Source organism: Oncorhynchus keta, chromosome 7 (assembly GCF_023373465.1).
Source record: "Oncorhynchus keta strain PuntledgeMale-10-30-2019 chromosome 7, Oket_V2, whole genome shotgun sequence".
NCBI classification, from domain to species: Eukaryota; Metazoa; Chordata; class Actinopteri; order Salmoniformes; family Salmonidae; genus Oncorhynchus; species Oncorhynchus keta.
Window position 1 is genome coordinate 2495839 of NC_068427.1, and position 14768 is coordinate 2510606.

The 14768-nt window shown below is 42.6% G+C and overlaps 1 protein-coding gene across 3 annotated transcripts in view; it reads left to right on the plus strand.

The window, feature by feature from the left end:
• LOC118385869 (melanophilin-like) overlaps positions 1-14768 on the plus strand; it is a 110588-nt gene that overhangs the window by 14866 nt on the left and 80954 nt on the right. The gene's annotated exons all lie outside the window — the stretch shown is intronic.

Below are 14768 nucleotides of genomic sequence, written 5' to 3' on the forward strand. Positions count from 1 at the left end.
TCAATTTAAATTTAAGAAGTTTGTTGTTGCCAAATTATTGGTTTGATTTCAGTATGTTATATTGAAGTAGTATGCAAATATTATGCATATTGCTATATATTTGCTATTTATCACTATTCTGTCTACCAGTGACTGATCTCGCCTAAGAATTAACAATGTCATATCTCAGTAACAATCTAATTGAGTTACTGGATAGGTTGAAATGTCAGAGGTTTACTGCTCTGTAATTTGGAACAGCAACTTTAAAGATCACTTACCATGCAGGATCAATCAGTCATTCTTTATTCATTTCATGTCATTATTTTTGATACATTTGACTATATATCGGAGTCTATAGACATTACATAAAATATGAATAGGGATTATCATTCCACTTTGTTGAGGGAATCATTCTTTCTACCCAGAGGATAGCAGAGTTGGGTCCGTCCAGCTGACAAAGGCTACTTTTGAATATATCCATCATTGAATTTACACTGTGTGACGACGTAGATTAATAGTGTAGATTAGTGCAGATCAGGATATTTTGTTGGTTCAGACGACTCTCCAGGAGACATGTTAATCCGTCTCATTTTAATTGCAGTTTTTTGTAGACTAGGATTAGGACTGACCTCAAGGTTCACATCAGAGTCAAATGCATTATACAGTACATACTGTACATACTTGTTGTTCCCTTAACTCCCTCTGATGATGTCAACCAAGCGTGTTAGACTAACGTGAAATGAACTAAAACCTTGATGCCTGTGATGGCCTTTGATTTCAGGCATTTGAATTCTTCAAATCCAGTTTGATTTCCATGTTGATACAATGATAATCCTACAATGTTAAGACGTTAAAGCAATGTCCTTTCAACCTGTTTGTACCCAGTGAGTAGGCATGATAGTGAACACTGATAGAGGGCCTTTATATATCTAAGCTCTACTGGGATGCCTGGTAGTGAGCCACAGATCACATGACCTGTACTGTAGCCCAGGCGTAATGCCAGATAATTGGCACATTCCTGCTGTCCCAGTGTGTTTTTCTCTGGTAGAGATGGAGTCTACTAGTCAGCTGACTGGGAAGTTCATGATATTATTCCATAACGGCAAAGTTGCATGATACAATTGTGGTTTGACACTCACATTTGTTTCACTTGAAGGTTCACCTCACTTGTATGGCGTTAATTAAACAAAATATGTCAAACACCTTAGAACATTTTACAAAAATGCCTTCCCATACCTTAAAAAGCCAATCACTTGGTAAAAAAAAATATTTTTTAAACTTGTGTTAAGATGCATTGATTCTCATAGGAGTCAGGTCAGAGCTAGCAATGTTATGAAGAGCATTGACTCTCACGCTGTGTGGGTTTCTAGGTAATGAGTCTCAGGACTATCTGTGCCATGCAGGAGTCAGCAGACAATGTGGACTATGTCCAGACTCCGGGATGCACTGCTGGACCTAGCCTGGCCATCATATGACTCTCTGGAGCGCCTCTGATGGTAGGGAGAGATAAGCATGATGGGATGAGGATAATGGGACCTTCCCTCCCTGGCTGTGTCATGGATTTAGTTCTCCTGGGTTAGGTCTAAATCTTGCTCATCCAATATGCAGAATTGGACAAAGTTCCATGTAACCGCTGGTCCAGGGTCAGATTTGTTTTGATCCTCGTAATGGTGAAGGTTAGGATCTGGGGTTGAATAATCGGTTAATCAGTAGGTTTGAATCTACTGAGCTACTAATTGCATGAATTTGTTACTCAAAGGGGTGCACAGTGCTTATGATGTGTTCAAACGCCATGCAAGACGGGTTTATGCAACGGTATTGACCGACCTTAGATTTTGCTTAATGCCTTACCTTTGTTTCTTTACCTCTACCAATATGCAGTATGCAGATCCTAAACCAACCACTTGGATTTACACTTTTTGACATCACATCTAGGCCTCTGATGGAGTATATACCATGTTGGATTCCTACGTGACTCCAGTTGATCAGCAAACAATCAATCGTGATCATCCTTGGATCAGTATCACTTAGTAGCCTAAGTGGTTAGAGCGTTGGACTAGTAACCGGAAGGTTGTGAGTTCAAACCCCCGAGCTGACAAGGTACAAATCTGTCGTTCTGCCCCTGAACAGGCAGTTAACCCACTGTTCCTAGGCCGTCATTGAAAATAAGAATTTGTTCTTAACTGACTTGCCTGGTTAAATAAAGGTAAAATAATAAAAAAAATAATTGTAGACAACATGCTATGTCTGATCACACCAGAGAGGTATCCTACAAAGCAAGCTAGATCTACTCAGGGTTTTCTAAAGCTAACCAGCTTCAGTTAGCTTCACATTCCAGCTCTGGCTTCATCCATACTATGACAGTGGATATTGCTCGTCCGCCTGCCTCTGACTCTAGCAGGTTTGTAACTGTGCGTGCATGTTGCACATTGGTAGTCGAACGCCAAACTCTTCATTGAGACAATGTTGAAACGTTAATCCAAGGGTGAATCAGTGCCAGATTTTCATTTGTGCAGGCTATGGTGTGAAATAGGCTTTTAGAAGTGCTGTCTTTATTTTATTACTTATCAACTTTGGTGTACTCAATGCACAAGCACATCGATACAATTATTTTATTAAGTCATGCAAAAGTGTTACTGTGCGTGAAGTTTAAAATACACTGTCATTACTAAATGTGTAATGGGATATATTTTAATACTAAAACATTTTAACACAATTTTTTTATTTATTAATAAAATATTCAATCAGTCGTCTTCCTCAAATGAAGGGGATGATGACGCAATCTTTGCAAGAGGGAGGGAATCTGATTTCATTGATCCTTAATTTATGGCTCAGTCATTTCATTCAGGATTAAGTGGAGTTCAGTGTCGCGTAAAACGAGCATGGCCTTATTTCTATTACAGCATATTGGATGACTCATTCATATTCCATTCACCCAGTTCAATGTAACAGCAATAGGTTTAGGCTACTACATGATACTCAAATTTTCCCTATACCCATCATTAGGTTGCTACAATCTAGCCTATGAATGAAAGTATACAACACAGGTGAACACAGGTCGAGAGACAAATTTAATGTGCTTTCTAAATGTTCCATTGCCATACTGGCTGGAAACGTTCTTGTCCCTAGCTTGCTAGCTAGCCAACTACAGCTAACTTACAATCACATCAAACAGTGCAGACAGAATAACAACTGTAGCTGCATTTGCAGTTGTTGTAGCTGTTTTCTAGTGATATTTATTTGGATATATCCATACAATGAGCTAATGAGGCCAGGCGATTTCGCATAGAAAATGTGCTCTCTCGTCAGAAGAGTGTTGTATCATAGGAGCTAGCCAACAACACAGTTTACACAAACAATAATGTAATTATTAGTCCAACAGTTGCAAACAAGAGTTTCTATTGGACAAATTCAGGTCTTTTTTTATCCCTGTTTTGTTCCGTTTGCTTCCGTTTTAAGAAATGTTTTTCAACAGAATCGGAATGAATACACCCCTGATCACGCGTAAACAGTTCCCTTTAAAAACAGCCACATTGTATTCCTTCTTTTCCCTTCGATTGCGGTCTTCAATGCACAACAAATCAGCTGTATGTGACCAGGCAGGAAAACCTTTCCAAGCCAAACATCTACAAACAGCCTACAATGTCATAGTCAACATAGCTAATAGAACTAACACGTCGGTAAACCTGCTACAATCATGCAGTAATGTTAGTGTACAATCAGTAAGCAGTTACACTGGCAAGACCCAGTGGCAATAAATTAGTAATTCCATAAGCTTAACGTTACGTTGACTTGGAAGAGTTCCAGTGTTGTGTTGGAAAGTCAGAGCCAGCTAGCTAACATAGCATCCCTCTGTTTGAGCAGGGTGTTTCAGTAGGCTAAACTAGCTAGCCGCATTTGCTTGCTAAGTACAGTTGAAGTCGGAAGTTTACATACACTTAGGTTGGAGTCATTAAAACTCGTTTTTCAACCACTTCACAAATCTCTTGTTAACAAACTGTATTTTTGGCAAGTCGGTTAGGACATCTACTTTGTGCATGACACAAGTCATTTTTCCAACAATTGTTTACAGACAGATTATTTCACTGTATCACAATTCCAGTGGGTCAGAAGTTTGCATACACTAAGTTTAAACAGCTTGGAAAATTCCAGAAAATCATGTCATGACTTTAGAAGCTTCTGATAGGTTAATTGACATTATTTGAGTCAATTGGAGGTGTACCTGTGGATGTATTTCAAGGCCTACATTCAAACTCAATGCCTCTTTGCTTGACATCATGGGAAAATCAAAAGAAATCCGCCAAGACCTCAGAAACAAAATGTAGACCCCCACAAGTCTGGTCCATCCTTGGGATCAATTTCCAAACGCCTGAAGATACCACGTTCATCTGTACAAACAATAGTATGCAAATATAAACACCATGGGACCACGGAGCCGTTGTACCGCTCAGGAAGGAGGCGCGTTCTGTCTCCTAGAGATGAACGTACTTTGGTGCGAAAAAAGTGCAAATCAATCCCAGAACAACAGCAAAGGATCTTGTGAAGATGCTGAAGGAAACGTGAACAAAAGTATCTTTATCTATTCTACCCTGCCTTTCTAAGGTCTTCGAAAGCCAAGATAACAAACAGATTACCGACCAGTTCGAATCTCACCGTACCTTCTCCGTTATGCAATCTGGTTTCAGAGCTGGTCATGGGTGCACCTCAGCCATGCTCAAAGTCCTAAACGATATCATAACCGCTATCGATAAGAGACATTACTGTGCAGCTGTATTCATCGACCTGACTAAGGCTTTCGACTCTGTCAATCGCAACATTCTTATTGGCAAACTCAACAGCCTTGGTTTCTCAAATGGCTGCCTCGTCTGGTTCACCAACTACTTCTCTGATAGAGTTCAGTGTGTCAAATAGGAGGGCCTGTTGTCCGGACCTCTGGCAGTCTCTATGGGGGTCCACAGGGTTCAATTATCGGGCCGACTCTCTTCTCTGTATACATCAATGATGTCGCTCTTGCTGCTGGTGTTTCTTTGATCCACATCTACGCAGACAACACCATTCTTTATACCTCTGGCCCTTCCTTGGACACTGTGTTAACAAACCTCCAAAAGAGCTTCAATGCCATACAACTCTCCTTCAGTGGCCTCCAACTGCTCTTAAATCCTAGTAAAACTAAATGCATGCTCTTCAACTGATCGCTGTCCGCACCCGCCCGACTAGCATTGCTACTCTGGACGGTTCCGACTTAGAATATGTGGATAACTATAAATACCTAGGTGTCTGGCTAGACTGTAAACTCACCTTCACATTAAGTCTGCCGATAAGAATGCGGTGATTGACAGAGTCGAAAGCCTTGACCAGGTCGATGAAGACGGCTGCACAGTACTGTCTTTTATCGATGACGTTTATGATATCGTTTAGGGAATAGGGTGCCATTTGGGACGCAGTCCTTGTTTTTATTCCTCTATGTGAAATGTCCTTTTTACGTAACCCATTGTAAATGGATTAGCCGCTGATTCCCATGTGTTCATATTGAATAAAAAGTTATATTTAACATGATAAATGCCTTGTCTGGTTTTTAAACTTGCATGTCACGTATATTTGACATTAAGCATTTGAATGATTGTAATTCTTCGGTAGTAACATGTAGGAGGATTAATCGTAGATATATTGATGTTCTACAGGTGTTTGCGAATGCCTGGGTTGTGCATGTGTGCATGTGTGCACATATGTACTGTACATGTGCCTTTGTGCATGTGGCCTTATTTGTGTGTATGTTTGAGAGAGAGAGAGAGAAAAGGAAGGAACATAGCAGAGAAAGAAGCACCAGTTTGGCACACGCCCTGCCCTTTGGTCAGAAATCTAACCTGATCTAATCAACCAATCATTCCTGGCATACTCAGAGCTCTTTAGCAGATTTGCAGAAATCCCCCAAGTTCCCCGATACCATGATGCTGACCTCTGCTGCTCCACATGTATCTATAACTTAATATAGAGAAAATACAAAAATACACAGATGCACAGTAGCAATAAAACCGGACTAACGGTCCATTTTGTGTCCAGATGAAACTCCCATGTATCCATATTCAGTGTGGTTGTTTGTTGTGGTTAGAAAGCTTTAGCTACAGTCACAGCTGTACAGTAGGCCTTAGACCATCAGCAACTGCAACCAAGGATGCTATGTTGTCTAGGCCATGAGTGTCTCTATGGCTCTGTAATGTACGTGGAATTTTCTTTCCCATTGTAGAGGAACACAGCCATGTCACAGTCACAAGGCCAATTTTAGCCAGACTATTTCAATCTCTGAATGAAAAACAAGATTCTCTCTCTCTCTCCTCTCCCCTCTCCTGGTCTGTCTCTTTCCCAAAACACAAACAACTCACTGTCTCCACTTCCTTTCCAAATTCTGCCACACACTTTGCCAACGTCTTGATCCAGCTATTTATTCTCCGTGTTCTCTGTTAAAGTTAAAGCTGTTTTTGTCATGATGCTTGTTGTTGATTAAGTCCATTTAACTAGTGGAATCACATTGTTACTCATGTGGATTCAATCAGTTTTAGGCCTAGTCTCTTAGCACTGAATAAGACATAGAAAAATGGGGTTTGAGAGATTGGTGTACTGGTGTACCTCTGCTCTCTATGTGAAAATAGTCTATTGTGAAGAATATTAACCACAAATCATGGAGCGTATAACAATGGAGCTTATTCATCACTGGCTTACTGTCCTTAACCCTCTAAAGTCGATGTCCGTGCCCCACGGAAATCTAATTAGCATAATAAGAACATTCCCATAAAAGTCCATCAGCTCAAAATATGTTTTTTTTGTTGTTGCATTTGGATGCATCTGCAGTGAAAGGTGAAAGAGCGAGAGCGATGTATGTCAGACCATCCCGAAAAAATCTATCTTCTCACAAAATAGTCTGTAGCGTCTGAACGGTTTGGCCTACAACAACTAATATGACCCCTCTGTGTAAAGGTGACTCTCACGAACACCTACATGTCTGTTGTTTTGTTCTAGGAAGCCCACAGGCATCACAAGACTGGTCTGAAAGTCCCCCAGTACCAGTCAAAACAATTATGGAAGTAAACAGAATATGGAGGCTGTTTAGTGACAAATATATGGGGTTAAATACATGTATAAAAAAAATACAAATACGAACAAATGTTTCCTGATCTTTCTTATAGCTTTCAGATATAAACTCAGCAAAAAAAGAAACGTCCTCTCACTGTCAACTGCATTTATTTTCAGCAAACTTAACATGTGTAAATATTTGTATGATCATAACAAGATTCAACAACTGAGACATAAACTGAACAAGTTCCACAGACATGTGACTAACATAAATGGATTAAAGTGTCCCTGAACAAAGGGGGGGTCAAAATCAAAAGTAACAGTCAGGTTCTGGTTTGGCCACCAGCTGCATTAGGTACTGCAGTGCCTCTCCTCCTCATGGACTGCACCAGATTTGCCAGTTCTTGCTGTGAGATGTTACCGCACTCTTCCACTATGGAACCTGCAAGTTCCCGGACATTTCTGGGGGGGAATGGCCCTAGCCCTCACCCTCCGATCCAACAGGTCCCAGACGTGCTCAATGGGATTGAGATCCGAGCTCTTTGCTGGCAATGGCAGAACACTGACATTCCTGTCTTGCAGGAAATCACGCACCGAATGAGCAGTATGGCTGGTGTCATTGTCATGCTGGAGGGTCATGTCAGGATGAGCTTGCAGGAATGGTACCACATGAGGGAGGAGGATGTCTTCCCTGCAACGAACAGCGTTGAGATTGCAGGTAATGACAACAAGCTCAGCCCGATGATGCTGTGACACACCGCCCCAGACCATTACGGACTCTCAACCTCCAAATCGATCCCGCTCCAGAGTACAGGCCCCGGTGTCACGCTAATTTATTTGACGATAAACGTGAATCCGGCCATTACCCTTGGTGAGACAAAACCGCGACTCGTCAGTGAAGACTTTTTGCCAGTCCTGCATGGACCAGCAACAGTGGGTTTGTGCCCGTTGTTGCCGGTGATGTCTGGTGAGGGCCTACCTTACAACAGGCCTACAAGCCCTCAGTCTAGCCCCTCTCAGCCCATTGCAGACAGTCTGAGCACTGATGGAGGAATTGTGCGTTTGTGGTGTAACTCGGGCAGTTGTTGTTTCCATCATGTACCTGTCCCGCAGATGTGATGTTCGGATGTACCGATCCTGTGCAGCTGTTGTTACACGTGGTTTGCCACTGCGAGGACGATCAGCTGTCCGTCCTGTCTTCCTGTAGCGCTGTCTTAGGCGTTTCACAGTACGGACATTGCAATTCATCTGCAGTCCTCATGCCTCCTTGCAGAATGCCTAAGGCACGTTCACGTTGGTGTTTTTCAGAGTCAGTAAGACAGGCCTCTTTAGTGTCCTACGTTTTCATAACTGTGACCTGAACTGCCTACCGTCTGTAAGCTGTTAATGAAAACGGTGTTTAAACCCTTTACAATGAAGATCTGTGAAGTTGTTTGGATTGTTATGAATTTTCTGTCTTTTTTTGCTGAGTTTAGGATAGACACTTCAGAACAAACCTTCTTTAGTTTTTTGGGGGGCAGGACTATCTGTTTTCCATGTAGTGAATCTGTTATTCAATGCGTTTGTATGTGCTCATAGCATTAAGGCCAAATAATAAAAGTTTTCTTAAAAGATTTTATATATATATATGCTTCCATTTATACATGTCGTTGACAAACGTCAAGGTTATGTCAGTACGGAAAACAAAATGATTGATAGGCTAGAGTCAGATAAACCTATTTTTTTGCATCATTTTTGATCTGAACACTGTAAAAGGTTATTTTAATTAAAGTGGAACTGCATTTTAACTACTTTGCAGATGAAACAAACAGACAATCATAATATCAGTAAAACATATAAAATTCCCAGTTTATGCTACAAAACCAAGGTTTTAAAAATAGATCCTATTTGATTCAAAATAGCATAATGTAGAGTAAGGCATTGTTGGCAGATTAGATGGATTCAGTTAAATTATCACAGCTCAGGATAAGACCCAGATGCAGACAAAGGAGCTGGATAATTTGAATGTTTATTATAACACGGGGCAGGCAAAGGGCAGGTTGAGGGCAGGCTGAGGGGTCAGAACCGGGAAGACTAAAAACAAAAACTTAAGGAACAGGAAAAAACACGCTGGTACGACCTAACAAAGACAAGATGAACTGGCAACAGACAAATAGAAAGTGCAGGTATACACTACCATTCAAAAGTTTGGGGTCACTTAGAAATGTCCTTGTTTTTTTAAAGAAAAGCACATTTTTGGTTCTTTAAAATAACATAAAATTGATCCGAAATACAGTGTAGACATTGTTAATGTTGTAAATGACTATTGTAAGAATAGACTGACGATTTTCAGAAGAAAGGTCTTTGTTTCTGGCTATTTTAAGCCTGTAATCAAACCCACAAATACTGATGCTCCAGATACTTGTCTAAAGAAGGTCTGTTTTATTGCTTCTTTAATCAGAACAACAGTTTTCAGCTGTGCTAACAAAATTACAAAATGGTTTTCTAATGATCAATTAGAATTATACATTTCATATTATACATTTCTTGGTAGTCCAACAAATATTGCTATCAGGTTGTAAATCACACCTGGCCTGGTACATTGTTTGCTCCCGCCACCCATTTGGGATGCACTGTTTCAGTTTCAATGCCTCAATATTTTGGACAAAAACACATGAATGTAACCAAGGCTGGGAAGTCCCTAGTCAGTCATAACGGTGTTAATAGGCTAGTTTATCTGTTCAGGTGAGCCTTCATGCTTTTGCAAACAAAGCAATGGAGGGGTGCTCAACAAAAATCACAAGAATGGCTTTCGAAGAAAACGCTAGCTTATCTACAGTTGAAGTCGGAAGTTTACATACACTTAGGTTGGAGTCATTAAAACTTGTTTTTCAACTACACCACAAATTTCTTGTTAACAAACTACAGTTTTGGCAAGTCGGTTAGGACATCTATTTTGTGCATGACACAAGTAATTTTACCAACAATTGTTTACAGATTATTTCACTGTATCACAATTCCAGTGGGTCAGAAGTTTACATACACTAAGTTGACTGTGCCTTTAAATGCTTGGAAAAATCCAGGAAATTATGTCATGACTTTAGAAGCTTCTGAGGCTGATTGACATCATTTGAGTCAATTGGAGGTGTACCTGTGGATGTATTTCAAGGCCTACCTTCAAACTCAGTGCCTCTTTGCTTGACAGCATGGGGAAATCAAAAGAAATCAGCCAAGACCTCAGATTTTTGACCTCCACAAGTCTGGTTAATCCTTGGGAGCAATTTCCAAATGCCTGAATGTACCACACTCATCTGTGCAAACGCAAGTACGCAAGTATAAACACCATGGGACCACGCAGCAGTCATTCCGCTCAGGAAGGAGACGCGTTCTGTCTCCTAGAGATGAATGTACTTTGGTGCGAAAAGTGTAAATCAATCCCAGAACAACAGCAAAGGACCTTGTGAAGATGCTGGAGGAAACAAGTACAAAAGTATCAATATCCACAGTAAAACGAGTCCTACGTCGATATAACCTGAAAGGCCGCTCAGCAAGGAAGAAACCACTGTTCCAAAACCGCCACAAAAAAGCCAGACTACGGTTTGCAACTGCACATGAGGACAAAGATTGTACTTTTTGGAGAAATGTCCTCTGGTTTGATGAAACAAAAATAGAACTGTTTGGCCATAATCACCATTTGTAGAAAAAAGGGGGAGGCTTTCAAGCCGAAGAACACCATCCCAACCGTGAAGCACAGGGGTGGCAGCATCATGTTGTGGGGGTGCTTTGCTGCAGGAGGGACCGGTGCTCATCACAAAATAGATGGCATCATGAGGCAGTAAAATTATGTGGATATATTAAAACAACATCTCACGACATCAGTCAGGAAGTTAAAGCTTGATCGCAAATGCGTCTTCCAAATGGACAATGACCCCAAGCATACTTCCAAAGTTGTGGCAAAATGGCTTAAGGACAACAAAGTCAAGGTATTTGAGTGGCCATCACAAAGCCCTGACCTCAATCCCATAGAACATTTTTGGGCAGAACTGAAAAAGCATGTGTGAGCGAGGAGGCCTACGAACCTGACTCAGTTCCACCAACTCTGTCAGGAGGAATGGGACAAAATTCACCCAACGTATTGTGGGAAGCTTGTGGAAGGCTACCCAAAATGTTTGACCCAGGTTAAACAATTTAAAGGCAACGCTACCAAATACTAATTGAGTGTTTGTAAACTTCTGACCCACTGGGAATTTACATTTACATATTTACATTTAAGTCATTTAGCAGATGCTCTTATCCAGAGCGACTTACAAATTTGATGAAAGAAATACAAGCTGGAATAAATCATTCTCTCTACAAATTTTCTGACATTTCACATTCTTAAAATAAATTGGTGATCCTAGCTGACCTAAGACAGTGAATTTTTACTAGGGAATTTTTACTAGGATTAAATGTCAGGAATTGTGAAAAACTCCTCTTCCATCCTATCATCTCTTCCTTCTGCTCAAACCTCTCCTCCCTTTCTGCATCCTTTGACTCTCTATGTCCCCTATCCTCCAGGCCGGCTCGGTCCTCCCCTCCCGCTACGTGGCTAGACGACTCATTGCGAGCTCACAGAACAGGGCTCCGGGCAGCCGAGCGGAAATGGAGGAGAACTCGCCTCCCTGCGGACCTGGCATCCTTTCACTCCCTCCTCTCTACATTTTCCTCCTCTGTCTCTGCTGCTAAAGCCACTTTCTACCACTCTAAATTCCAAGCATCTGCCTCTAACCCTAGGAAGCTCTTTGCCACCTTCTCCTCCCTCCTGAATCCTCCTCCCCCTCCCTCCCCCCTCCTCCCTCTCTGCAGATGACTTCGTCAACCATTTTGAAAAGAAGGTCGACGACATCCAATCCTCGTTTGCTAAGTCAAACGACACCGCTGGTTCTGCTCACACTGCCCTACCCTGTGCTCTGACCCCTTTCTCCCCTCTCTCTCCAGATGAAATCTCGCGTCTTGTGACGGCCGGCCGCCCAACAACCTGCCCGCTTGACCCTATCCCCTCCTCTCTTCTCCAGACCATTTCCGGAGACCTTCTCCCTTACCTCGCTCATCAACTCATCCCTGACCGCTGGCTAATGTCTTCAAGAGAGCGAGAGTTGCACCCTTCTGAAAAAACCTACACTTCCGATGTCAACAACTACAGACCAGTATCCCTTCTTTCTTTTCTCTCCAAAACTCTTGAACGTGCCGTCCTTGGCCAGCTCTACCGCTATCTCTCTCAGAATGACCTTCTTGATCCAAATCAGTCAGGTTTCAAGACTAGTCATTCAACTGAGACTGCTCTTCTCTGCATCACGGAGGCGCTCCGCACTGCTAAAGCTAACGCTCTCTCCTCTGCTCTCATCCTTCTAGACCTATCGGCTGCCTTCGATACTGTGAACCATCAGATCCTCCTCTCCACCCTCTCCGAGTTGGGCATCTTCGGCGCGGCCCACGCTTGGATTGCGTCCTACCTGACAGGTCGCTCCTACCAGGTGGCGTGGTGAGAATCTGTCTCCTCACCACGCGCTCTCACCACTGGTGTCCCCCAGGGCTCTGTTCTAGGCCCTCTCCTATTCTCGCTATACACCAAGTCACTTGGCTCTGTCATAACCTCACATGGTCTCTCCTATCATTGCTATGCAGACGACACACAATTAATCTTCTCCTTTCCCCCTTCTGATGACCAGGTGGCGAATCGCATCTCTGCATGTCTGGCAGACATATCAGTGTGGATGACGGATCACCACCTCAAGCTGAACCTCGGCAAGACGGAGCTGCTCTTCCTCCCGGGAAGGACTGCCCGTTCCATGATCTCGCCATCACGGTTGACAACTCCATTGTGTCCTCCTCCCAGAGCGCTAAGAACCTTGGCGTGATCCTGGACAACACCCTGTCGTTCTCAACTAACATCAAGGCGGTGGCCCGTTCCTGTAGGTTCATGCTCTACAACATCCGCAGAGTACGACCCTGCCTCACACAGGAAGCGGCGCAGGTCCTAATCCAGGCACTTGTCATCTCCCGTCTGGATTACTGCAACTCGCTGTTGGCTGGGCTCCCTGCCTGTGCCATTAAACCCCTACAACTCATCCAGAACGCCGCAGCCCGTCTGGTGTTCAACCTTCCCAAGTTCTCTCACGTCACCCCGCTCGTCCGCTCTCTCCACTGGCTTCCAGTTGAAGCTCGCATCCGCTACAAGACCATGGTGCTTGCCTACGGAGCTGTGAGGGGAACGGCACCTCAGTACCTCCAGGCTCTGATCAGGCCCTACACCCAAACAAGGGCACTGCGTTCATCCACCTCTGGCCTGCTCGCCTCCCTACCACTGAGGAAGTACAGTTCCCGCTCAGCCCAGTCAAAACTGTTCGCTGCTCTGGCCCCCCAATGGTGGAACAAACTCCCTCACGACGCCAGGACAGCGGAGTCAATCACCACCTTCCGGAGACACCTGAAACCCCACCTCTTTAAGGAATACCTAGGATAGGATAAGTAATCCTTCTCACCCCCCCCCCCTAAAAGATTTAGATGCACTATTGTAAAGTGGCTGTTCCACTGGATGTCATAAGGTGAATGCACCAATTTGTAAGTCGCTCTGGATAAGAGCGTCTGCTAAATGACTTAAATGTAAATGTAAATGTTAAATGTATTTGGCTAAGGTGTATGTAAACTTCCAACTTCAACTGTATTTATGTAGCTATTTAGCAAGCTAAAAACAAGGAGTCTAGTGTTACCTATCTGCTGGGAGGATGTTGTCATTGGAAGAGTGGATGATTTGCCAACTTCTCCCCCCCATATAATTTTTCTGTGGCTACAGCTAGAGATTCAAGTGTCATTTGGTTAACTAGCAAGAAATGTGAATCACTTTGTTAGCATGCTAGGCTGACTGTTTCCATAACTCTTAGTTGTCAATCAAGTGTATTTGGCATCGATCAAATGGGTTCCCATTCTATCGTCAAAATGTGGTTTTGGACAAGCATGCATTGGCAAGCTGCAGACGGGTGAGCAGGTTATTATTCCCCATCGTTTATAACTGTAAACACACAGTCCAGTTCAAAGTAAATAATGATTGGCCCGTGTAGGTAGCTGAATGTGTCGCTAGAATATTTTACCAATTGAAGTCGCTGGAGAGGTCTGAAAACCCACTAAATATTGTCGGTAACACTGCCCATGTGGCAAAGGGCTTATTTGCATATAGGCCTGCTGTATAGCTCTGATTGGCAATGGCACACCGGTCTGTGTCGACTCCGATCCTAGACAAGACATATGTATAATTTACTGCAGTGTCTATTAACTGTCCCAAACGCATGGCTGCGTTTTCACTCTTTATTTCTATAGAAGTTTCACAAATGGCTTACTCTACGTCATTCCCAAACATTCTACGAATTGAATAACATTTTTAAATTACCATATCTATTTTCTTGCTTGTCAGATGTTTTTTAAATGCTTCATATTCTTCCTGGGGGTGTATATTGAGCTGATTTTTCTAAGATTTCATGTTGCTAAAACGCTGTCAGTTCCACTTTAAAACTCAGGCCATAACCCTCATTCGAGGTTCATTTGCATTTGAGAGGGGTTACATTTTCTTAGGCCCATCTGTCAGCTTTATTTTTTTTATTTTACCCTTATTTTACCAGGTTAGTTGACTTAGAACACATTCTCTCATTTACAGCAACTACCTGGGGAATAGTTACAGGAGAGAGGAGGGGGGGATGAATGAGCCAATT